The sequence below is a fragment of the Callorhinchus milii genome, unplaced genomic scaffold (genome assembly GCF_018977255.1).
Source record: "Callorhinchus milii isolate IMCB2004 unplaced genomic scaffold, IMCB_Cmil_1.0 Scaffold1, whole genome shotgun sequence".
NCBI classification, from domain to species: domain Eukaryota; kingdom Metazoa; phylum Chordata; class Chondrichthyes; order Chimaeriformes; family Callorhinchidae; genus Callorhinchus; species Callorhinchus milii.
In genome coordinates, this window is record NW_024704742.1 from 86,177,818 (window position 1) to 86,203,073 (window position 25,256).

The following is a 25,256-nucleotide window of genomic DNA, read 5'->3' on the forward strand; positions in this document are numbered from 1 at the left end:
TTACTGCTTGTGGCTGAATCAATAGAATCATTCAAAATAATCTGCATGTGTCCCTGAGCAGTAAATACATTTAGGGATATGGGGAGAGAGAACTGGGAAGTGAGATTAATTTAAAACAACAACAACTTGCACTTATATAGCACCCTCCATGCAGAGTAGCATCTCAGAGCTCTTAACAGTGGCGGAGCCTGACTCCGAGCTGGGTGGGTTGGGGGTAGGTGACCGTAAGCACGGTTGAAAATGAAGGTTTTCAGGCGGGACTTGAAAAAGGGCAGAGAGAGGGCAAAGCGGAGGGATTGAGGGAGAGTTTTAATTTAAAAACGGCCTATTTAGAAAAACAGGTAATGGTGGTGCAGACACAGTGGGCTGAATGACCCCTCTCTGTGCAGAATACTGTATTTCTACGATCTATGTTTCCATTTGCAGTCTGCATCTTTCATAATATCCTTCCTAGCTCTCCTGCATTGAAGTTAATGCAGGATCAGCAGTTTTTGTTGGGAATCTGTTCAACATATTTGATGCTCTGGTGGAAAGAACAACAACCACAGATTGCATTTATATTGCATCTTTCACGTCAGGAGGACGTCCCAAGGCTAATGAAGGGTCCTCCAGCTTAGGGTTTGGAGTCAGGAGGGGTGTAGGGCAAGGGGGCTAGCGATGGGAGGATGATCGGAGAAACAGAAACATCTTTGTCAAGTGTAAAAAGGGAACATTACACGTAACAGGGAGATAGTTCATTTACAAGATTACTGAGCTATGGATAAAGACATTACTCTAAAACCTACTTCTTCCACTTTGTGATAAATGGTTTGCAGTGGAAGGTCAGACTCAAATAAGTGCATTTTATTCATTTTTAAATTTCTTCTTTTGAAACAATGCCGTGATTTGAAGAAGGAAACAAAACATTATCTGGTAGTGCTCTTAGCAATTTAAGAATCAAACCTGTTGCTTGAAAAGCTCCTTTAATTCCAGTGGGTCTCATCAAGATACGCATACACTGAGTACGAAATCTGACAAACCTTGATTCAATTTGTAAAGCAATGCTTTTAGGAGGTCAGGCCCGATATCACAATTGACACCTTGTGAGAGCTCCACATCCCTCAAATATTGGCTTTTTAGTGGAGAATCTGTATGATTACTGATAGTTTGGTGCATTTCTGACAAAACCTGTAACCACTGAAATACTGCAGCTGGAAAGAACATAAAAATACAGGGTGAAGAAAAGGCTGTCTTGCCCCTTGGCCCATGTTTCAGGTCCTGTTCCAAGGTCTGATCTGATCTTTTTTCATTTATCTAACTATCAGTTCCTCAACTCTCAATTTACTGATCCAATTCTTTTGTGAATATTTCCATTGACTCTGTAAATGCTACTCCCGGTGACAGCCTATTCCTTTGAAGGACTTATAGCCATGGGTAAACAAAGCATGCTGTGTAATATGTTTAACTATGTATAACATAGGTGCACAGAGGGAATTACAGGCCCCGTAAGCATGCAATTAACAACCAGTAAAAAGGATTTATTATCTGGAATTAACAACCATTTTTGTTCATCGCAATTCACCTCCAGTTCCCTCTGGACATACATGCAGCGTCCTTTGTTTATGCATGAGGCTTAAAATTCCACTTGGTCTCAGCCTACAAGATCATATTGCTTCAAAATTTAAGATTGCCCAGAACTGAGGAATATTCTTCAATTTAGTCGTAATGAGCTAGCTTCCAAATTAAGAATTTTGCATAATTCTGTGCGATCTAAAATTTATGACAATAATAATAATAATAACGGCAGTGCACCACAAACAGTCGTGGATTGAGTGCCCAAATTATTATTATTTTTTAAGTGATTAATCCCCCCGGAAAAGTGATCTGCCAATTGCTGAACAACTGGGTTCCTACTTACTACTAGGTAAACAGAGGCATATGGAGTAAAGATCTTATCTAAGGTTTCGCCCTGCACAGGAATCGAACCCAGGTCCTCTCGTTCACTTGCAAGGCTGTAACCAATATGCTACAGGACTCCACAAATTTATTCTATGTATTCTATGTACACAAATCTATATTGAAGGGCATTGAGAGAGAAAAAACCTGATTTTGATCCATCAACATGAAATTCAGGAATTAAAAAAGCATGTTTCATAAAAAAGATTGTCTTCAGGCTGCAACTAAATGGATTTGCAAGTCTGTAGTTTCTGCTTGTTGCATAATGGATCCCACTAGTGTAAATGTGAAGTCATCTGATAAATGAGGCTTAGCTCCTTCCAATATTGTTTCTCTCAATCCTTTGCATAAAATTCTTCCATTACATTCAAACAGCATTCGATCATCTTTGCTGCCTTTCAAAAACTTCTGTATAATTTTGAGTAAGTATAGTGACAACAACTGAGCAGAAATAGTGATTTAGCAGTTAATGAACAATAAATCATACTGCACTATCTTTTTTAGAAATGTAAAAAACATGAGAATAACTTTTTTTTATAGCTCCTATTATGTCTGAATGTCTCAATGGGCTTTATGCAACACTCAGGTACAGTAACTTTATTTGTAGACAAAACTTGTCACTCTTTTTTCACACAGCAATGACATGAATGACTAATTATCGGGGGGGGGGGGGGGGGGGGATTAGTGGCCAGGACATCAGGCAAAACCCCTTTTCTTTTCGAATAGTGTTCTAGTATCACTAAGGTCCACTAGGCAGACAGGACCTTCGTTTTACGTCTTATTGGAAGCAGTGCTTCTCCCCCTGTACTCAAATATAAACACCACCACCACCAACAACAACTTGTATTTAATATAGTGCCACTCACACAGACTAGTTCCAGAGCGCTTGAACTTGGGACTTGAACTAACTGACCCAGAGGCAAGAATAACTAATACTTAAAAACTTGCTGAGGTGGTGCTGGAATATTTATATCATTATTTCTGAGTCAAACAACAGTATTTGATGGAAAAGTCAAATTTAAAATATTCAACGATAAGGTTTACACCCGGTGCATAATAAACTGGCTGCTTAGCGATATCAAACTCGGTCAAATTATTGTGTAAAGTGGGGTGGGGTGCAGTGGGGGGAGGGCCATTCAGTTCCTCAGCTGGGAACAGTTAGAAAAATGGGTGCTTCATAAATCACGCAATAACAAAGAGTTACTTTTCCAACCCCAATATTCCCTCATTCCTTCAGCTCAGTTTGTAGAAGAGTGAGTTTTAGACATTAGGATTGACTACTCACATACCTTATCTCGTGTTTTCAGACAGCAATATTGCTGAAGCATGATTAAATTTAAAAAAAACATGAATGTTTGTGGGACACGGCTGTGCAAAGTTATATTCTTCTCATATCCAATGACCTTGCTTTGAGGCCATGAATCCTCTCCCCTCCCCAGTTTCCACAGAGCTGCAAATGCAGGAAAGAGGAAGACAATAGATAAACCTGCAGGGACTATGGGAATGAGTAAACTGGATCTAGATAAAGGATGTTTGTACAGACACTGCCTCATTTGGCTTGAACTCAATCAGTAATCCATCTCAGTCAGACTGAGGCTTTGTCTTGCCCGCAAAGCCCTTGCTGTAACACTTGCTGCTTTTCCTTGGCTTTGTTATTGTTTTTTGACTATTATGTTTAATTTTAACTTGTATTTTGGTGATCTTTTGTTTTGAGCTCCAGGTGAGAGACAACAGCTAAGTAAAATTCATTTAAACCAGTTAATTTGTCACTGCTCAATTTTGCTGTTACCTCCCCCTCTCCCCCCGACTTGGTTAAAGTAAGGAGTTCAGCATGTGGAGGAGCCAAGGATATACCACTGCAGGTTGCAATCTGTCAATATGTATCAGCAAGCTGCCGTAATCATATAATTTCAGGAAATTAGAAGAATATTGTTTGTGGGATTCAACAGATTCCTTTGTTTTGCATTTTTAATTGACTGGATTATCCTATGAATATTTTAGTTGAAACTGTCTATAATTATGTACTGAATAGTTAAGAACAATATCCTTTATCCAATAAAGAAAAGCTTGGTTCAGAATCCTACGACTGCAAAATCAATGACATTTATTGATGTCCAGTTAAGCAGCAAATCTGGGGGCAAATTGAGAACACAGCTGATAGCCAAGGTTTCAGCCATGCCTCGGAAGACATTGGTGCCACTGATCTTGAAAGAATTAAGGTCTAATTTGTAAGAAATAAGGCTTAAGGTATCAGATGATTTTACAGTATTACATACTTGTGCTATAGCAGCAACAACCTTGGTGGTGAATTTCATTTGCATTACAAAAGGCCCCAAAAAGCTGATTCCTGCAACATTTTTGAATTTATCCCTGTTCTGTCTTGTCATTGGTTGAGGCAAGTCAAAAAGTATATTTGCACACAGTAGCACCTTTCATATAAAGTCTAAAAGTTCTTGATAAAACGTGATCACCTAGCAATGTGGACACTGAAAGATCCAAAAAGTTTAGCCGAGATATGTTTTTAGGAGATTTTTGAAGATGGGGAGAGAGTTGGCAAGATGAAGCCGTTTTGGAAGAAGGTTTCAGGAAACAATAATTTGCATTTATATAGCACCCTTCACACTGGGCAGCATCTCGGAGGGGATAAGGAGAGTTAACGATGTCAGTTAGCTTGGAGTTAGAGTTGCCAGGAGCTGAGTTATTGATGTGTCACACAAACAACAACAACAAATTGCATACATACATATATATATAGAGCACTTTTCATGTTGGGAAGTCATCCCAAGACTCTGAACTTCTGGTAGGCTTCCTATAAAGAAAATTAGTCTGAGAGCCGGGGAGAAGATTGGGGAGAACTGCAGAGAATAAGAGGCATAGATGTAGGATGTGGAAGGGAAGACTTTAATGATGAGAAGTTGTAAAGATAACAGAGTTGAGGGAAGGTAGTTGGCCGAGTGAATAGTCTCAATTTTGGACAAAAATATGGCCATGAGCTCCTCAGATTGTTGTCAACAATGCTTGAGTTATTGCTGAACTTATTGCAACGGGTGAATTAATGAACAATAAATGAGATTGCCCTGAGCACCAGCACAACAGAGGGATTGACAGCACAATAAACCAGTCAAAAAACAGCCGGTGTAATACCCCCAATCTCACAGCATCAACAGCTGGACTGGCCAATTCACCCATTCACTGTAAGAATTATCTGCCACTGACGATCATAATAATTTTCTACAAAATGTTCTGAAGCTTTGCTTTTTGCATTTGATATAATGCCTTTCATCTCAGGAGGATGTCTTGAAGCACTTCACAGGATTCACTATAAAGAGCAGTGCTTGTATTTTGTAGATAAATGCCACAGCCAATTTGCACACAGCAATGTCCCTCAAACAACCATGAAATGAATGATTCATTTTATCTGGGGATTGCCGGCCAGGACACTGGAAAAATCTCCCTTCTCTTTTTGATTTAGTGCCATGGGATCTTTAACATCCACCTGAGCAGGCAGATGGGACCTCAGTTTCAAATCACATCTGAAGGACAGATAATTATTTTAATCGTCATTTTTTAAAAAAATTCTAAAGGAATTTGGGAGATTGACTCTAGATATGAAATCTGTAATTAGCAGCACCTTACAACACACCTCAACAGCACAGTCTCTCAGTCCTTTCCAGTAAAAGAGTGTCCCACTACCTTGGCTTATGATTAACTTATGTTGTTCAAATATGTGTAAATGTGATTGTGCCAGTGGGTGGATGTCACAGTGCATCTGAATGTGGGATGTTCATGAAATTAGTAGGTTAGAGATGAGTTATGATTAAACTACATCTACAAAAGGAAGAGGAGGAGGGAGGGGGAAGTTTACTGTATATACCTGAAGAAAGCAGAATGCTTTAATAAGCCTTTTTTCCTGATAGATCCAGTTGAGGGACTGGTATACCATTTTCGTTCAAATAAAAAACATGGCGTAAAAGAAATCCAGTACAATTAGAGTCTTTTTTAAGAACATGGTATCCTAAGATGGCCTGGTAATAAATCAAATAGTCTTGATTCCGGACTTGATGAGCTTAGAAAGAGCAGCAATATTTGCACTTGCATTTGTACATCTGCAAAGAGACAACCTGGCACACATTGGCTGGATTGCATTATGGACAGGATAAAAAAAATTCTAGTGTTTGTATATCGAAACATGTTGAAATGATTATTGTCAGGTGTAGTGACTTGTTGGCAAACACAGCAGGTACGTAACATTTTGTTTTCAGAAAGGTCTCACAACACCACATAAATCACCAATTTATGGGATTGATTGGCCAGGAAACGGGGAGAAACTCCCTTCTTTTCAGATAGTGCCAAGGGATCTTTAACACTCACTTCAGTCCAGCAGACAGACAGGCAGGCATAGAATTTTGTAGAATCTAAGGCACTGAACCAGGGCATTCAGCCCAACTAGTCTTTGCCAATTTGTATAATCCACAACCTTCTATCCTAGAAACAAGAATGCATCTAATTGTACCAGGCTGTCATCTATAATTCGTCTGGGTTGAGATTCAGTGCAGTACCAGATCAGCATTTCCTTGTCAAAGGTGCCTGCTTTCAAATGTTATTAGCTGGAGTTAGATTAGAAGATCAGCCATGATTGAATGGCGGGGCAGGCTCGAAGGGCCGAATGGCCTACTCCTGCTCCTACATGTTATGTTATGTTAAATGAGATTTTAAACCCATGTCTATCTGTTGGTGTTCGGGTGGGCGTTAAAGATTTCATGATGCTATTTGAGGAAAAGAAAGGGAGTTTCTCCCATCCAGCAACCTCACAGATAAACTAGTCATCTGCTTCATTGCTGATTGTAGGTTATTATTAAGCTACATTTACAAAAGGAAGAGGAGGAGGGAGGGGATATATTTTTTTATTTTATTTATTTTTGGTGATTTGTCCATCTGATAAGTGTGGAAACCCTTCATCATACTCAACAGTCTCCAAATCAAGCTGAGATTTTCACATCTGTATTGTTTCTATTGGTCTGGTATGGAGTACACACTCTATCCCAGAGGGACACATCCTGCTCACTTATTTATAAAGAATTTTGGTGCAGATTGGCGGGAGCCAAGCCTTAGGGACTGAGGAATTTCTGGGTGCTGTGTGCAAACTCGCTGCCACCTTTGCTTACAAAAACAAAACCCCAGGATACAGTTAATCACCTGATTAACTATATCCTCTGCCTCGCCCTTTCTTGTCCGTCACCACCTCTCTCTTCCTGGCTTGGAGTTGAGCCGTTAACCGCTGCGAGATGCTACTCAGCACAAGGGGCGCTATATAAACATTGTTGTTGTTAGTGGTGGTGAAACTGTTGTTCCAGTTATTAATTTCAGGAGTTTGTCCTGAAATTATCCTTTGCCACCCTGCACCTGTGTCTCTTGCTCTGCTACTTTAGCATATCTGAAAGCAATGCTGCTGCAATTCCCAATTTATGTTGCGGATCGCCCACTTGGTTTCCAGCTTCCTCCACAGGGTCTCCTCCCCACCTCTGCTGTCTCCCTTACCAGAGTCAGCCTGTGCCTCCTGAGGTGTCAGGTAACATTATTCTGTGCTCAGGATGGACAGGTTCTCTATCTGTCTATACAGACCTTAAGTTATGATTATTGTACAAACTATATGGATTTACGATTCCACTTCAACTGATTATTTTGCTTTGACCTAATTGTAGACTTCAGTCCAAAACAACTTGTGCACAGTAATAATAATAATAACCCTTGCATTTAATAAAACCCCTTCCTTATACATCGTTGGGACATCTCAAAGCGCTTCAAAAGGAATATACTGTAAAGTGAATTGACTGTATATTTTATGGGCGAAACGCGGCAGCCAATTGGGTATAGCAGTGTCCCACAAACAGTGGTAGATTGAGTGACCAAATTATTGAAATTTTTTTATATGAAGGAATTATTACCACCGGAAAGCAATCCGGCAATCGACTAACAACCGGATTTCTACTTACTAGGTAAACAGTAATATGCAGTGCAGGGCTGCGTTGTGGCTGATGAGGAGGAACAACAACAACAACAAGATTCCATTTATAAAGCGCCTTTCACGTCAGGAGGACGTCCCAAGGCGCTGTACAGTTGGGTCATGACCCGAGCAGGGGGGAAATGGTCAGGGTGAGGGAAGGGAGGGAGCAAGGAGGGGGGAAATGGTCAGGGTGAGGGGAGGGAAGGGAGGGAGCGAGGAGGGGGAAGAGAGTCGAGAGGGGAGCTGAAGGCACGGTCAAAGAGAAAGGTTTTGAGACCGGCCTTGAAGGAGGAAAGGGAGGAAGCAAGGCGAAGGCACTGGGGGATGGAGTTCCAGAGCCTGGGGGCTGAGAGGCTGAAGGCCCGACCACCGATGGTAGGGCGGTTGGGGCGGGGGACGTGGAGCAGACCGGAGCCAGAGGAACGGAGGGTACGGGCAGGTAGGTAGGGGATAGTAGGTTGGAGAGGTAGGAGGGAGCAAGGCCGTGAATGGCCTTGTAGGTGAGGATGAGGATCTTGAAATCAATCCTCTGGGGGATGGGGAGCCAGTGGAGGCGAGCGAGGGTGGGAGTGATGTGGTTTGAGCATTTGACATGCCTGCTGGAAGTCGATGCTTTTCACCTTAGCGATCAGATTTTCCTGAACAAGAGGCAGTGATATTTTCACTGAAGCAGAGATACTTTCTGATATGTTTTGGCATTCCAGTCACATGAGGCAAAGTCATAATCCTGTGATGAACAAGAAAACACTGTGAAGTATTTCAGCAAAAAAAAACAAGGCTCCCAGAATATCTATCTGTATTCCAACGCCCTGCACACAGGGTTGAAAAGATCAAGGTGATGGCATTAAAGCCTATCAAATCAGACTGTTCATTCAGCTCTAACTAATGTAGTAAATTAAGCAGAAGGTTGGGTGAGATAAAGGGAAATTTCAGGTATCGGAGGGAGACACCAAGAAATGAAGGAAAAGACTTTCACCAGTTGAGGGAATATCCCAGACAACAGTTGATTAAATAGCTCAAAAATATTTTTTGCATTTGATAAAATATCTACAATGTCAAACTGTCTCAAAGTGCTTCACAGATAATTGCTGTAAAGTGTAACGCATACATATGTATATATAGAGAGAGAGACAGACATGACTGCCAATTTTTCCACAGCGGTCTCCCATAAATGAAACAAAATGAATGACTAATTTAGCTGGAGAATTGTTGGCCAAGACACCGGGAGAAACTCCCTTCTCTTTCAGAATAGGGTCATGGGATCTTTACCATCAATCTGAACTGGCAGATAGGACCTTGGTTTATCATCTCAGCTGAAGGATGATGCTTCCAATAATACAGCCTGCCTCTATCACTGGAGGGTCAGCCTAGACTACATGCTGAACTCCCGCTGAGTGGCTTGAAACTACGACCTTATCTTCTGACCCTTTGGTGAATTGAGCAAAGCTGACACCCACACAGTTAACAGAGAATGGAACCTGAACCACAACCTTCTGATTTAGAGGTGAGAGTGCAACCAACAGAGCCAGACTGAAACCTGACTTCACTTTCAGGAGGAGGGATGGGGAGAGAATTGGAGGGGATTTTTGAAATAATTTTAGAGTTCCAGCGATTTGGCTTGATGTCGTTCCAGTTACCAGAGGGAATTCTTTATTAAAGAATTCCCATTAACAAATACCATCAATGAAACCCCTACAAATTGAAGTTATGGAATGTAACTTAACAAAAATACTTTTTTGCCATTTGTTTTAGTTGAACATGAAAGTTTGGCTGAAAAGTACCATCTGTATGAGCAAGGGAGGAGGTTGTCCATTCAGGATGTTGGTGAACATAATGAGAACAAAATGTAAATGGTTTCATTCTAATGTAGTGAATTCAGGGATGAAGCAGCCAGCTTAGGTTGTTAACTGCGAGTACAGAGCCATCTAAAGCACCAACTGAGAAATGACCTGTATGTCTCACACCCAGCCATTGTGGGGAGCTCAGGAGCAGCACTGTCATAAATACCGTGACGAGCTGTTGAATATCTGCAAGATTTATTTACTACTACTTTAGAAATTAGCTAAAATTGCTAAGGGAATAGATAGGAATATAAATCCTGTGTTTTTTGGGCATCTTAGGGTGCCAGGAATGTCATCTGGCTCTAAACTTAAACAACAACAACAACAAGATTGCATTTATAGAGCGCCTTTCACGTCGGGAGGACGTCCCAAGGTGCTGGACAGTTGGGTCGGGACCCGAGCAGGGGGGAAATGGTCAGGGTGAGGGGAGGGAAGGGAGGGAGTGAGGAGGGGGTAGAGAGTCGAGGGGGGAGATGAAGACACGGTTGAAGAGAAAGGTCTTGAGACCGGCCTTGAAGGAGGAAAGGGAGGAAGCAAGGCAAAGGCACCGGGGGATGGAGTTCCAGAGCCTCGGGGCTGAGAGGCTGAAGGCCCGGCCACCGATGGTAGGGCGGTTAGGGCGTGGGGTGTGGAGCAGACCGGAGCCAGAGGAATGGAGGGTACGGGCAGGTAAGTAGGGGGATAGTAGGTCGGAGAGGTAGGAGGGAGCAAGGCCGTGAATGGCCTTGTAGGTGAGGATGAGGATCTTGAATTTGAGAAACAATTTTCTTAATATTTCAAAGAATCCAAATTGTGGAGAATTCTTAAATTTAGGGGTAAATTTGAAGCCATTTTCCGTAGGTTCTTTTGTGAGCTACAGAAAACCAACAACAACAACTTGCACTTACATAGCGCCCGTCACGCTGGGCAGCGTCTCCGAATGCTTAACAGTAGAGGAGCCCTACGCCGAGCTGGGGGGAAGGAGGAGGTGACCATTAGCACGGTCGTGATCTCAAAGAAGGGAAGGAGGGAGCAAGGTAGAGGAATTTGGGGAGAGAGTTCCAAAGCTTCGGTGAGTAGTGGCTGAAAGATTTGAGTCTAGAAGTAGATCAACCTTCTAGCCCCAGGCGCTTTTCAATTGGAAAGTGGAAGATACTTCATGATTAGCCGTGAGTTTATTGATATTTTCACATGAAAGGCTGATGGATAATTCATTCCAGCACAGTCCTTAGCGGGTGACAATAACCTCACATCAAAACATCAAATTTCGATAATATTGAACGTGCTCTGTCAGGAAGTACTGCACATTTGGGACAAGACTGTAATAGTTGGGGTTGGTTTAAAACTGAAAACAAAAACTTCAATACTGTGGTTTGACTAAAAAAAATAACAGAGAATTGTTTTTGCAGCAACTAGGTGCATTTCATTTCCCTCAGAGAGTGACATGAATTTTGATTCTTGACTTGTTGCGTACATATTATTCTGTGATGAGCTCCATCATCTGCTTTACAAAAGGAACTTCTGCTCACATATTACTGTAGCACGGAGAATTTCTGACACAGTTCTGTTTTTTATATACATATATGTAAATCAAATGACAATAGAAAGTGCTGATAGCCATCTTTGGTGTGAAGATTGTGACATATGCTGTGTTACTAAATATCACATCGTCCAGTCAATGATTTAATTTAATGGCTAAATAAATCTTATTCAAAGCGCTTCACAGAATGGAGTCTTGTAGCTCAGTGGTTAGAGCTCGCCTCACAAGCAAGAGGACTGGGTTCGATTCCCGGCAGGGCAAAATATTGGGCAAGTTTCCTTACTCTACATGTCTGATAATAATCCCTCAAGAAAAAAAACAATAATAAATTGGTCACTTCAATCCACGACTGTTTGTGGGACACTGCTGTGCGCAATTGCCTGCCGTGTTTCGCCCACAAGTATACAGTCAATTCACTTTACAGTATATTCTGTGAAGCTCTTTGAGACATCTAGAAGACATGAAAAGCGCTATGTCAAATGCAAGGATTATTATTCCCCTCCCCATCGACTCCACCACAACGGTTGGGCTCAAAGCCTCTCATGGCAGCCATTGGGCTTGCCGACTGCAACAGAAAAAGCAGCACCAACTGTTGCCAGGGAATGGGGGGATCAGAGACAACAAAGTAAGACGTTGATATGGTGGACAGTTTTAAGATGCAATCCAGTAATTAACACTTTACAGGTCATAATTGCTGCTTCTTTGTGTAAATAGAAAAATATTCATACAAAATAGGGCTCTTTGCCCTCCAACACAGTGACTAGAGGTATATTCATGGTTTGCAGCAGGAATGTCGAAGCTGCACAGTGAAATGTTAAGCAATGTATGATGGGCTAAATGGCATTCTGTGCTGAAAAATCCTACCGTTCTATCATCAGAAGAATACAAGCACTGGGAAATAATTGTCCTTGCGCACCTGACTAATCACTCATTGATGATTATTTTAAAGTAAAATATAAAGAAACACTCTTTACCATACAGTATAAAGCAGTGAAATGGTTGTTTGGCAAGATACGTGCTAAATCATGGTTTGACCAAATCTTTTTAGTTATTTTCTTAAATTATAGAATGTTTTAGAATAATGTGGGAGACTTTTGATAATAATCAGAGTATGTTGTAAATGTGTCTACCGTCATATTAAAGTTAAATTGTCTCAACTCAACTCTGCAAGTATGTTCGCTTCTTGAAGACATTTCCAAAGAATTGGGCTTACTCTTTTAAGCAGATTCCTGTCTCTAAAAGTGGCCATACAGTATATTTTATTGAACTTGTGTTCCTGTGCTACATGAGGAAAGACCCAGTAAAGCTCTGCACTGTAATTCTATTACCTCAACGTGAAAGTAGTCTGATGAACGATTTTAAAATTGCCTCATTTAATATTGATTGTCAGCATGAAATGTGCCTTTACACCCTTGGATCAAATAAGTAAATCAATGCCTTGACTCATTGAAAGACTGAATGATTTGTCATAGACAGAGGAGCATAATTAAATTCAGTCTGCTACTAAATGTTAAGGTTAACTCTGGCTAAATTGTTTGGGTAAAATTCTTGTTAATTAATGCCTAGTTTTGTTATTCCATATGGGATTTGCTGTGTCTGCTTGACTCAGTTAGTAACACTCTTGCACCTGGGTCTGAAGGTTGTGGGTTCAAGCCGAATGTGAGGACTTCAACTCACAGGCTTGACTGACAATCTGGTGTACTGCGTGAAGTGAATGACCAATTTGTCTGGAGCATTATTCACAATTGAATGTTGACTGAGATGTTTAAACAGAATATAGATAGGTACTTTAAGGGCTATGGAGAAAATGTAGGGGACTGATCCACCATGATGTAATAAAATGGCAGATCAGGCTTGATGGACTGAATGGCTTTCTCTTGTTCCTGTGTTACTCGATCAAGATCTGCAGAGTGAAAAGGAATGACTTTGTCCATTAACAACAACAACTTGGATTTATATAGTGCCCTCCATGCCAGACGGCGTCTCAGTTTCGGATCCTGGGACCGAGCCAGGGGGAAGGGGGAGAGGTGACCAAAGGAAAGGTCAAAAAGAAAAGTCTTCAGCAGAGACCTGAAAATGGGAAGGGAGGGAGTGAGATGAAGGGAGTGAGGAAGGCAGTTCTAGAGTCTTGGAGCATAGTGGCTGAAGGCACGGCCACTGAGGGTGGAGCGGAGGACTCGGGGGACAAGAAGGAGGCCATACCCAGAGGAACGAAGGCAACGGGTGATGTTTTGAGGAGAGAGGAAGTCAGAGATGTAGGGGGGGCAGAGGAGTGCGGGACTTGAATACGAGGGTGAGGATCTTGAAGTCGATCCTCTCTGGGATAGGCAGCCAGTGCAGCCTGGCAAAGACTGGGGAGATCGCGGAAAAAAAATATGTTCCATGTGTAAACCACATTTAAATATGATTATATTATATGCCATGTGTGAACACTGCAGGAATCCTCAATGAGGTAATCAGCAGCCAAACCACTTCATTGGTTAATTGCACAATTATGGGGACCTGAATTTGACTCTGTGCAAACTCGCTTCAAATAGTGTCAGAGATGAGAATGCTACCAACTGAGGCAGACTGACAGATTGTGAGTCTGATGTAAAGTTTAGAAATCAGTGATGCTCAATATGGCATTGGTGAAGCAAGAGTTCTGAGATCTTGTTGAACCACTTGTCTCTGACCTTGCCATGCAGAATAAGCATATCCCTGTTATGTATCAATGTGTATATATATATCCTGGGGCCTTCCTTTTACCTCAGGCTGCTGTTTATAGCTGTGGTAATGAGCGCAGCAAACAAGATAGAGTTTGTCTCTGCTCACGAAGCTTCTGCTCCCTTTCCTGTTCTTTACCTTGTAGGCAGTGAGTCCAAATTGAGGAGCAATAAATATAAGATAGCCAGCAGTAGAACTGACAGGTAGTTTAGGGAAAATGTCTTTCCTGGAGGGGCACTCCGACTGGATCACCTGATACTGATTTCTGTGTCCCCCACCACTCACAATGGTCTAATTCCTCACGTTTACTACACTGTGGAACTTTTATACCCATTAATTCTACGTGTCCTGAGGTAATGTGTCAACAAAATCATTCATATTAATTACAACCAGAAATCTCAAACGGTGCCAACATGTGATGTGCATCACACATTTTGTCTTTTGCTATTGCACTTTGAATCACTGGGGTAAAATTTGCAGTATTCCTTCCTCAAGGTATTCCTCATCTGATTGTGAAAACAGGGAATGCACTGTTCCCAGAAGGCTATAGACACAGAATCAATTGAGATGTTTAAAGGGAGATAGTGGACACTTTGGACAATAGATGCAAGGAACACCTAGGGATGCTATAATTTTTACCCATTCAGTTTTAGACAGACAAATCATTTCAATCTATGATCTGTGAATATTAAATACAAGAGGCATTGCGTGGGGATCACTGAGTGCAATCCTCTGACTGACAACTTGGGTTATATCAGGTTTGCACAACCTAAAAAGGGAAATCTAGAATTCGAAGAGAGAACTGCCCACCACTTGTATTTTCCGGAACATGAATAAACAACAGTATTAATCTGAGAGAAAAGTACAATTTTTGGCTCAGGTCTATTTATTTCCTCCTATATTTTTAACTGTGCAAATGAAGAGCTATACAGGCCGTCACACATCAGAGGAACATCTCTGTAGAGAGCCAAAAACAAATACATCAGAGCACGGAGAGCAATTGGAGTTCCTTGTCTTCAGGTTGTCTGTCTGTCACAAACTATAATTGACTTTATTTTTCAAGCTGCCAACTGTGTGCAGTGCTTTGAGACTTCATGCCGAGTGAAAGGCGCTACAAAATGTAAAATGTATTGTTTTAGAAGCTCATAGTTTGTACAACATCTCGCCAACTCAATTTCAGTGCCTTTGCATTTCCTCCACCAATATCACTCATGTTGTATCGAACTCTTATCAGGTCACTACCCACCTGGATCATTCAGTATTGTCACCAAACCAACGTGAAAGGCGCTATACAAATGTAATCTTGCTGTTGTTGTTTGGGATTGATATACAGTGGAAGACGCCTTAAGTCGGACTCATTGGGGCTGGCTGTTTTGTCCGGCTTAAGCGGCGCCCGAGATAAACCAAAGTTCCCTTACTTCTTCCCCCCCAGTAGAGGAGCGGTGCATCCTCCCTTCCATTGTTGCACCCATTGGACGAGAAGGGGACCAATTAGCAGTGGCTCTGAGGTGATTGACAGTCTGGAGCCGCTTGTGAATGTTTGGGCTCCACTCCTTCACCAGCGGCTCAGCTGTCAATCAATCGCGATTTGACTTCTCCTAGGTCCTGAAGGGCAACCAGCTCTGGCCTCGCCTCCGCTAAATCATGCTTCCTACTCCAAGGCAATCTTGGAGGCCAAAGAAAACCCCAGGCTCCTCTTCTCCATCACCAACTGGCACCTCTGCCCACCCTCTCACGCCTCGCCCATCCTCTCGTCCAACACCAACTGCGAGGAGATGCTAGCCTTCCTCAAAACCAAAGTTGAGGGGTTCCGCTCAGCTGCCTCTGCTCTTCCGACCACTGCCCCCTCCCCATCGGCTCCTTACACCCCGGCCCCCACCAATCCCTCCTTCCACATCTTCGAACCTGTCTCCCCCTCCTCTCTCACCACCATTGTAACAAACATGAAACCGATCTCTCCTCGACCCCATACTTACCCCTCTCCTTACCTCCAGCTGTACCTCCTTGCCCCTCTACTCACAGACATCATAAACCTCTCCCTGTCCACTGGCAATGTTCCAACGTTTCCTAAAAATGGCCATTAATCCCTGCTCTCAAACTACCGCCCCATCTCCAACTCCCATTTCCTTTCCAAGGTCCTGGAATGAGACGTTGCTTTCCAGCTTCACTCATTCCTCTCCCACCACGCCCTTCACGAACCCCTCCAATTGGGTTTTTGTGCCGCACACAGCACAGAAACAGCTTTGGTCAAAGTGACAGGGCTCCTCATCATCCTCCTTGACCTCTCTGCTGCCTTCGATACTGTTGACCCCTCTATCCTCCACCTCCTCCGCCTCTCCTCTCACCTCAACCTTCATGGTTCTGTTTTTTGAATGGTTCAGATCCCACCTCTCACACCATCTCCACTTTATCTGCACAAACGACTTCTCCTCTAGCCCCTGCACCATGGTGTGTGGCGTTCCTCAGGGCTCTGTCCTTGGTCCCCTCCTCTTCAACATCTATATGCTCCCTCTTGGTGACATCATCCATAGACATGGGCTCAATTTCCACATGTATGTGGATGACACCCAACTCTATCTCTCTGCCTCCGCCCTCGACTCCAGGCCACTGCTGTCCTGACAGAATGTCTGTCAGACATCAAGTGCTGGATGAGAGCTAACTTTTACAGTTGAACATCAACAAGACCGAGAATCTCCTGATTGGCTCCCGTCAGCGCCTCTTCACCTCAGACACTGACAGCATCACCATCTAAGGATGCACACTTCACTTTACTAAGCCAGTCTGGATGCTGAGCCAGGGAGAAAAGGGAGGTGACTATAGGCACTGTCGAAGAGGAAGGTTTTAAGTTGCGATCTGAAGATGGGTAAAGAGGAGGAAAGGTGCAGGGATTGAGGGAGAGTTCCAGAATTTGGGGGTGAAGTGGCTGAAAGCACGGCCACCGATGTTGGAGCAGAGGATATCAGACATGCAGAAGGTTAAGCGAGGGAGGTGGGTAGAGTAGTTGAGTGTGAATAGGTTGGCGAGTAGATAGATTTCCTGGCACCAATTAATTTGTATTGCCCCAGTGAATTGGAGATGGACAAAAATCAATCATTTGCCTCTCAGAAAATCGTCACTTAAGCCTTCTCAGATGGACATCAGATTACACAAGAGCTTTAAGGGAGCGTTTGTAATCCTATTTTAAATAGCTTAATACGAAGTGACATCTGTGAGCTCAGATCTGTGTTGTATCCTATCTATGTTGCACAAGTACCCTCTGCTATGACAAAAGCAATATCGAAGAATGAAATATAAATGATGTTTCCGGCTCCTAATCACTCATGCCCTGGAAGTGATTTGAAATAAAATTTGTATTCATTTCCAGCATACCATAGCACCACAGGAATTTACAGCACAGAAGGGCCAAGAAAATGTGGGGAAACCAACCCTGATGGTGCGAGGGATAGAGCTGCAGCACATGGACCCGAGCTCACTGGTTCAAATTCTGGTCCATCCTGAGCTTGCTAGTCTCAGCCAAGGCTGCATGTGGAGGCCATATTAGCTACAGACTTCTTGATTCGGGAAGGAAAAAATGAGTTGTCCTACTCTTGATCCCTCTGCAGCACCCTCTCCTGGATGCGTGTGTGTCAGAAGGGTGGGGAGAAGTCAGGTTAGAAGTCAAGTTTGGCTGACATCCTCTACAGTCAAGTGGCCAGCTGACACTCACTGCCAAGGCTCACAAACACACAATGGTCTTGGATGGGGTACCAGTGGGTAACCAGCAATTTGTGGGCGGGGGCTATGGGGGGTGGGAGGAGAAATGCAAAGATCGTTAAGATTGAGTGTGTTAGATTAGCAGGGAACTAGACAGTACAAATGGATTCAAGAGGTAACTTGATGAGTTTTCCTTGATGAGGGTTATGGTGGGAACATGGTGTTGAGAAAGAATTGAAATGGAACCCACAGAAAATTTTGTTAAGAAAGTGATCTATAATATAATGTGCTTGCATTTTAGACTGGTAGTTTACAGTAACAAGATGTTACTTGTTTGGTCAACTGGGTGTCCGGCACATGCAGAAACCTATCGACTGGCCTAATAGTATCTACTTCATTGGCTTTTTGTGGCACATTGATGTACTCAAATTGGCTGCCACCTTCGCCTCAAAATACACTTAACAGTAAAAAATTCTTATGAAGCGATCTGAGTTTGATGGCACAGGTTGTGTTTTTCCCACTCTCTGTGTGAGTGTCAGCTTGTTACTTTTCCGCTTCCTCAAATATATAAACCCCAGGGGTGGCAACACTGTATTTCACAAAGCTGAGAGAAGCAAATGGTTTAAAGAACCTCATTTAATACAATGTGGGGAAGAGTGATTGCCATCTTTAGAAATGTATATTTTGAGATTATCTTTTCCTGTTGAGAAGCTTAACTTCACATGTTAAGAGCATGAAGACAGCATTTCTTTACATTGATGGTTTGACAGGCGCAGTATTCCCATCAGCCCGGTGGGGTCTTTCTGACAGCTTGTTGAAGAGAAATGCAGCAAAAATCAGTGTGGAAGACAACTCAAAGCAACTACAGCAGTACCTGCTGTAACATTAAACATGTGCACTGAACTTCTAACTGCTCCACTGGCTCATTATAGTATGGCCAGTGGAACTAACTGTGGCTGTTAGGTATGTGTCAGTGAGTATTTTACAATGCGGAGTGATGAACAGGCAAGTTAAAAAGACAGGAGCCCAACGCCATCATCCTCTCGGCATCTTCTGCCAAATGCCCTGCACCGAGCACTGCTGAGTTGTGGAGTGTGACTTGTAGCATTGCATCTTGCTACCAGCAGGGGGACATCATTGCCTGTCTTTCCTTAAATGCGTTTTGGCTTGGCCGTCAGCATTATAATAATCCTTGCATTCAATATAAAGACATTATAAAGCACTTCACAGGATATACTGTAACGTTCTGCATTTTGCGGGCGAATGTGGCAGCTGGTTTGCGCAGCGATGTTTCACAAACAGGCATGCAGTGAATGACCAATTTTATTTGGAAGTTTGTTGGCCAAGACTCTGCGGTGGAATCTTACTGTTCTCTGTCGCAACTTGCTGGAGAAGTCAGTCTCGCTGTTTTCACTACTGATGCTCCTGAATCTCTTGACTTCATTCAGTTTTGATTTCTTATAGGATAACTGCAATAATAATCCTTGCATTTGATATAGTATCCAATCACGTTGATGAAACTTCTCAAAGCGCTTCACAGGATTTACTATAGAGTGTAGTGACCATGGTGAAAATTGCAGCAGCCAATTTTCGCACAGCAAACAGCCATGAAGTGAATGACCAATTTGATTTTATCTGGGGGATTGTTTGCCAGGACACTGGGAGAAACTCCCTTTTCTTTTCGAATAGTGCAATGAAATTTTTAACATCCACCTGAACAGGCATTTGAAACCCCAGTTTTAATGTCTCATCTGAAGGGTGACACCTTGAACAATGCAGCATTCTCCTAGCATGGTATCGGGGAGTCAACCTAGATAATGAGTTCCCATTCCTGGCATGGGGCTTAAACCCACAACCTTCTGAATCCGAGGCAATATTGCTGCCAACTGAGCCAGCCTGACATCTTATTTAATAAGGAAACTGTAAGCAAATCACTCCATTCCAACACAATCTACTTTCAGAACAAGAATTCTGTGTGATGTGTGTTGCGTTGCAGAATATACCAGCCTGTCTGATCTCAAGCACCAGGAGCAATACAAACAGCCTACAGCATTAGGCAAATCAAGTGTATTACAGCTGAAATGCTGATCTCTTCTCTCTCCACCCCCGCAACCCCCCCCCCCCCCCCCACCCCACGGTCTCACCACACCACCAAGCTACCAATAACAAGAACAGCTTAGCTCTTGAGGTCATGAACTAAGCTAAAGATTTGGGCTTAGTACTCAGCAAGTTTCCAAATGTTAAGGAATGTTTAGTTAGTTCAGAAGGTTAGAGTTAAAATATTCTTGCTGACTTAGATGGCTGGAAATGCTGTAGTTTTTCTTTTCATATAGAAATCGTTGAAAGACCATGCTGCAATGGCTATTGTAGAGTAACGGAGGGTCCTTCAGTGGCTTTAAATTTGCTTGCAGGAGTACTGACAGAGGGTCAGCTTTTACAAGGGATCCTTGGTTTGGTGCATTGTGGAAAGAGTGCAGCTAGGAAATGACATGGTAAACTGTAAACCAATAACAATCTGGACTTTTATTTCACTCACGTACCTCCTGCAATTTTCTTGTAGAGCACTTTTAGACATCTTGACTTTACAGGCACTATATCAAATCTAGGGTTCATTACTTTAACCACCTCATGTCTAGGCAGCATGGGCCTGTTGAAGTTTGCAAGTTTGCATAAAATATTACACCAATGGAGACAGGCCATTTGGACCAGCTAGTCTGTGCTGGTGTTTATATTTCACAAGAGCCTCCACCCTTCTGAATCACCTCTTCCCATACTCCTCTATTCCCTTCTCCCTCATGTAGGCATCAGGTTTACTCCTAAATACGTTAATCTTTTTGCTTCAGCCACACCTTCTGAATGTTCAATGAATTCCACATTTTCACTGCCCTCTGCATAAAAGAGTTCTGTCTAAACTCCCTTTTAGATCTGTTACTGGTTATCTTATATTTATGCCCCCCTTGTTTTGAACACAACAAGTGGAAACCGCCAATCGACTTCCTTGTATCAAATCCTTTTATAATTTTAAACATTTCTATTCCCTCTCAATTGCCTCATTTCCAGAGAGAAAAGCCCTAACCTGTCCAATCTTTCTTGGTAGCTGTGTTCACTCATCCCTGGGATTATCCTAGTAACTCTATGCTGTATTCTCCCCAATGCCATAATATCATTCCTATAATATGGTGACCAGAACTGCACACATGTTATTTAATTAAAGTTTTAAGTAAATTTAACATTACTTCCCTACTTTATACTCTGTTCCTCTCGATATATCCCAAGGATTCTATTTACACTTTTTATGGCCTTGACCATAGTTGCTACTTTTAGAGTCTTGTAAATCTGAATCCATGGATCCTTTAATCCTGTCCCCTTTAGGTTTTTACTGTCCAGGCAATAATTGACTTTGTTATTCTTCCTAACCAATGTGAATCACTTCAAATTTCTCTACCTTAAACTTCATCTGCCATCCTGCAAGCCTGTTTGTTTTCTTGCAATTCTCTTCATTATTCATCACATCCCCCAATTTGGGACGCTTTGGGTCACCACATCCCCCAGCGCTTTGGGATGTCCTCCCGATGTGAAAGGTGCTCTATAAATGTAATTTTGTTGTTGTTGTTGTTGTACTAGCAATGTGATGTTCAGAAGTAAATACCCAAATATATCTCCTATGCCAATAATTTCTTTCAGTCTTTTATGAAGAAAGGGTATGTGGAATATAATCCTAGGAGAAACCACAGGGTCTATCTTAGTGTTCACTAAACTAGTGATAAAAATTAATTTGGTCACTCACTCCATGACTGTTTGTGGGACACTGCTGTGTGCAATTGGCTGCCATGTTTCGCTTTGAGACATCTGAACGTCTATACCAAATGCAAGGATCATTATTATTATAACGTATTTTCATTAAATAATCTGAGCAAGTACAGGTATGTACATACATGCACATTTGTGCTGCAACTTAATTTGAGAAGTTCAGCACAACAGAGGTGTGAAATACTGTATGCAGGTAACATCAGAATGCTGATTCTGGGCTTAGATTCCTCAGTCCAGTTCTAGATGACATGCTCCGTGTGCTGAATCAACTCATGCTTGAAAATTGAATTCTCCATGATCCATTGAACCTTCCTAGCATTCAACATTGGTAAACAGCTAATTAAAATTCCATGATCCGATTGGTATAAGAGGAAAGGTATTTAATGCACATTAAAATTCTCATTCTCTTAAAAGAAGCCTGGGATACTGTGAGCGAGTTTTAAATCCCAGATGAATTTTTAAAATAGTCCGTCTGGTCAGAGCTCTACTGAACTTCCCACCAGGCTTTATCCTGGAATAAAGGAAATCACCCAGTTTAAATTAGCTCTCTGCCGCCTAATTCAACAACAACAGCAAATTGCATTTATATAGTATCTTCCACGTTGGGAGGACATCCTAAGGCGCTGGACAATGAGCGGTTTGCACCCGAGCTGGGTTGGGATCAGAGAGGGCAAGGGGGGTGGAGGAGGGAAGATGACTGAAGGCACGATCGAAAAGGAAGCTCTTGAGATGGACCTTGATGGAGGCCATGGCGAGGCAGAAGGGCTCCGTGATGGGTGGGGGCAGAAAGGCTGAAGGCCCAACCACTGATAGTGGAACAGGCAGGCAGGGGACATGGAGCAGGCCAGTGCCTGTTGAGTGGACAGGTTGGTGAAGTTTTAAAAGATTGCAGAGGTGGGGAGGAGCAAGACCATGGAGGGCTTTGAAGATGAGGACAAGGATCTTGAACTTGATTCTCTGGGGGATGGGGAGCCAGTGAAGCCGGGCAAAAATGGGGGTGATCAGCTAACGAAGCTTAGTGAGGGAGAGGACACGAGCTGCAAAGTTCTGAATAATCTGCAGCTTGTGGAGAGACAAGTTGGGAAATCCAGTGAGCAGGGAGCAGTCAAGCATACTTCAGCATGGCACCCACTAACCTTGATAGCCAGTATTGCACAACTTATTGCAAAATGTGCACTCTATTGAGAGAGTGTCCAAGCGAGAGTTTCACTCACAGGCTTAGTGCTCTGGGAGAAAGCATTCTTTAAATGAAACACCTGTAAATTGAGTGACAATTTGACATAATCATGACTTCTAAATAGTATGGGAAGCACTGGCTAGTGAATGTAAAACATTTCCAACTTTTAAAGGGTATGAAATACAGTAATAAAAACAACCTTTTAACCTGATTAAAATTTCAAATGCTCATGTCACTAGTAATTAACAAGTGGGTTGGATAGCGGCCTGTGATGCTTTAAAAAGATTTATGGGAACTAGACTGTTCGCTTGTTCTTTCTGTCCATTATGTATTGGAAGTGACATTCTTAAACAAGGCTGCCTTTCTGGTCCAGTAGACCAATTAAGAACACTCACATTTGTCATCCCACGATTGTACAACTTTTAGCTAGCTCTCATCACTGTTGCATATTGCTGGGGGCTGTGATCTTCACTGACATCCCCTTAAGAATACAGTGCTGTGGAGGCAGATTTCAGCCAAATCACTGAACTTCAGCCAAGCTATTGAGTCTGGGAACATTTGAGTTGGAGACGTTTTTGGATCAAGTTTTACGTATTTAAAAAAAGATTTACCAGCAGCTGTCATGAGACTTTGATTTACTAATAATGTGTTCATTCGTGCCTCCTCGATTGATAATTAATTTTAAAAAAAAGTTTTGTCCATCCTTTGCATGAGATGTTTCAGCTAAGGTAGATTATTTCTGCTTGTTACAGTAGTTCAGGGAGATGTTTCAGATCCCACTTTGCTATTTAAATGAAGAGGAGAGTGTTAAGGTATCGTGGCCCAAAGGTGTATTGTAAAGATCGCTACTGCATTTTAACAATTAGTGTATGATGTGCTTTGAGATGTTTTGATGTTGCAAGGCTTTATATCAAATGCAAATGCATCAGTATTAATATTTTGCGCTTCTTATTTTTGTAATTCTGTTGAAAGCATTCCAATCTCATAATTGCAGTAACTTTGAATTTCCAACGGAACGATTTCCCTAAAAGAAGAGTGGCCAATCTGTGGCCATCAAGAAGTGCCCCAACCACCCCACTCCGCCCCTACCTCGGACATTCAATGAGTCCAGGGAAGTCCGTGTTCGATCGGTAACGTGTTTTCAGTTTTTTTCTTGATTGAATATTTCTTGAGTTATGGCATAAATCAAGAAATATTTAATCAAGAAGATTTATTTTGTCGACCAACCATAAAGGTTGAGCACCACTAGCCTGAACCATCAGTGAGATGGATGCTGGCTCAGTGTTGGAGAAAGAGATTTGCTGGAATGATGCAGCCATTATCCAATCTTTAGATTCTGGAATCTAATTCATTATTACTTGCTAAGCACTGTTATAATAATAATAATCCTTGCATTTGATATAGCGCTTTTCACGTCGGGAGAATGTCCCAAAGCGCTTCATAGAACACACTGTAAAGTGAATTGACTGTATATTTGTGGGCGAACTCGGCAGCCAATTGCGCACAGCAATGTCCCACAAACAGTCGTAGATTGAAAATGACCAATTTTATTATTGTTTTTGGTTTTTGGAGGGATTATTATTAGGCGTGTGGAGTAAGGAAACTTGCCCAAGGTTTCGCCCTGCCTGGAAGCATTCCAATCTCATAATTGCATTAAATTTGAATTTCCAACGGAACGATTTCCTTAAAAGAAGAGTGGCCAATCTGTGGCCATCAAGAAGTGCCCCAACCACCCCCCTCCCCCCCTACCTCGGACATTCACATGAGTCCAGGAAAGTCCGTGTTCGATCGGTAACGTGTTTCAGTTTTTTTCTTGATTGAATATTTCTTGAGTTATGGCATAAATCAAGAAATATTTAATCAAGAAGATTTATTTTGTCGACCGACCATAAAGGTTGTAACATTCTTCTGACTGATTTAATTTGTGGGTTGCAGCTAGGGAGCATCGTTATTTTTCTAAACTGCAGCAGCTGAAATGGTACTTTATTGTGTTTTAATCATTGGAGGAGCCCTTGGAAAATGTGTTCTTTATCAACAAAGACATTTAAGGTTGATGTGCTCCATTTTCAAACTGCACAACGTGTAGAGTTTGGATTCAGGAGCAGCTGTAGATCACAAGCAAGATGGCAAAGTCTGAGCATTGAAGAGTCTTTCTGAAGGTTTGTGGTTGGTGAGGGAGGAGCAGCTAAGCAGATGGGGTGAGAGAGAATGGACCAAAAATAAATAAGGCAGTGAGGAATGGGCTGAAAGTTGCAAACCAAAGTAGGATAAAATTGGAGCTATTCTGCTCCATTTGCCAAGTGCAGCCAATATTTTAATATGCTCCTGAGGGAAAAGAATGAGTGAGAATGCACATGAACACAGAAGGAAAGATCTATAGAAGATGTTAATGAGAGAGATAACAGCAGAGTCGGGGCAGATGTATAATGGTAAGATGCTTCAGCCTTTCATCACAAACTCTGTACTCTGGAATAGTGAGTGAAGGAGAATGAAAGAAGTTTCATATCAATGAAACGAATGGAAACTGAGGACTCAAAGAAAATGAATCTAAAAAGGAGAGAGAATGATGAT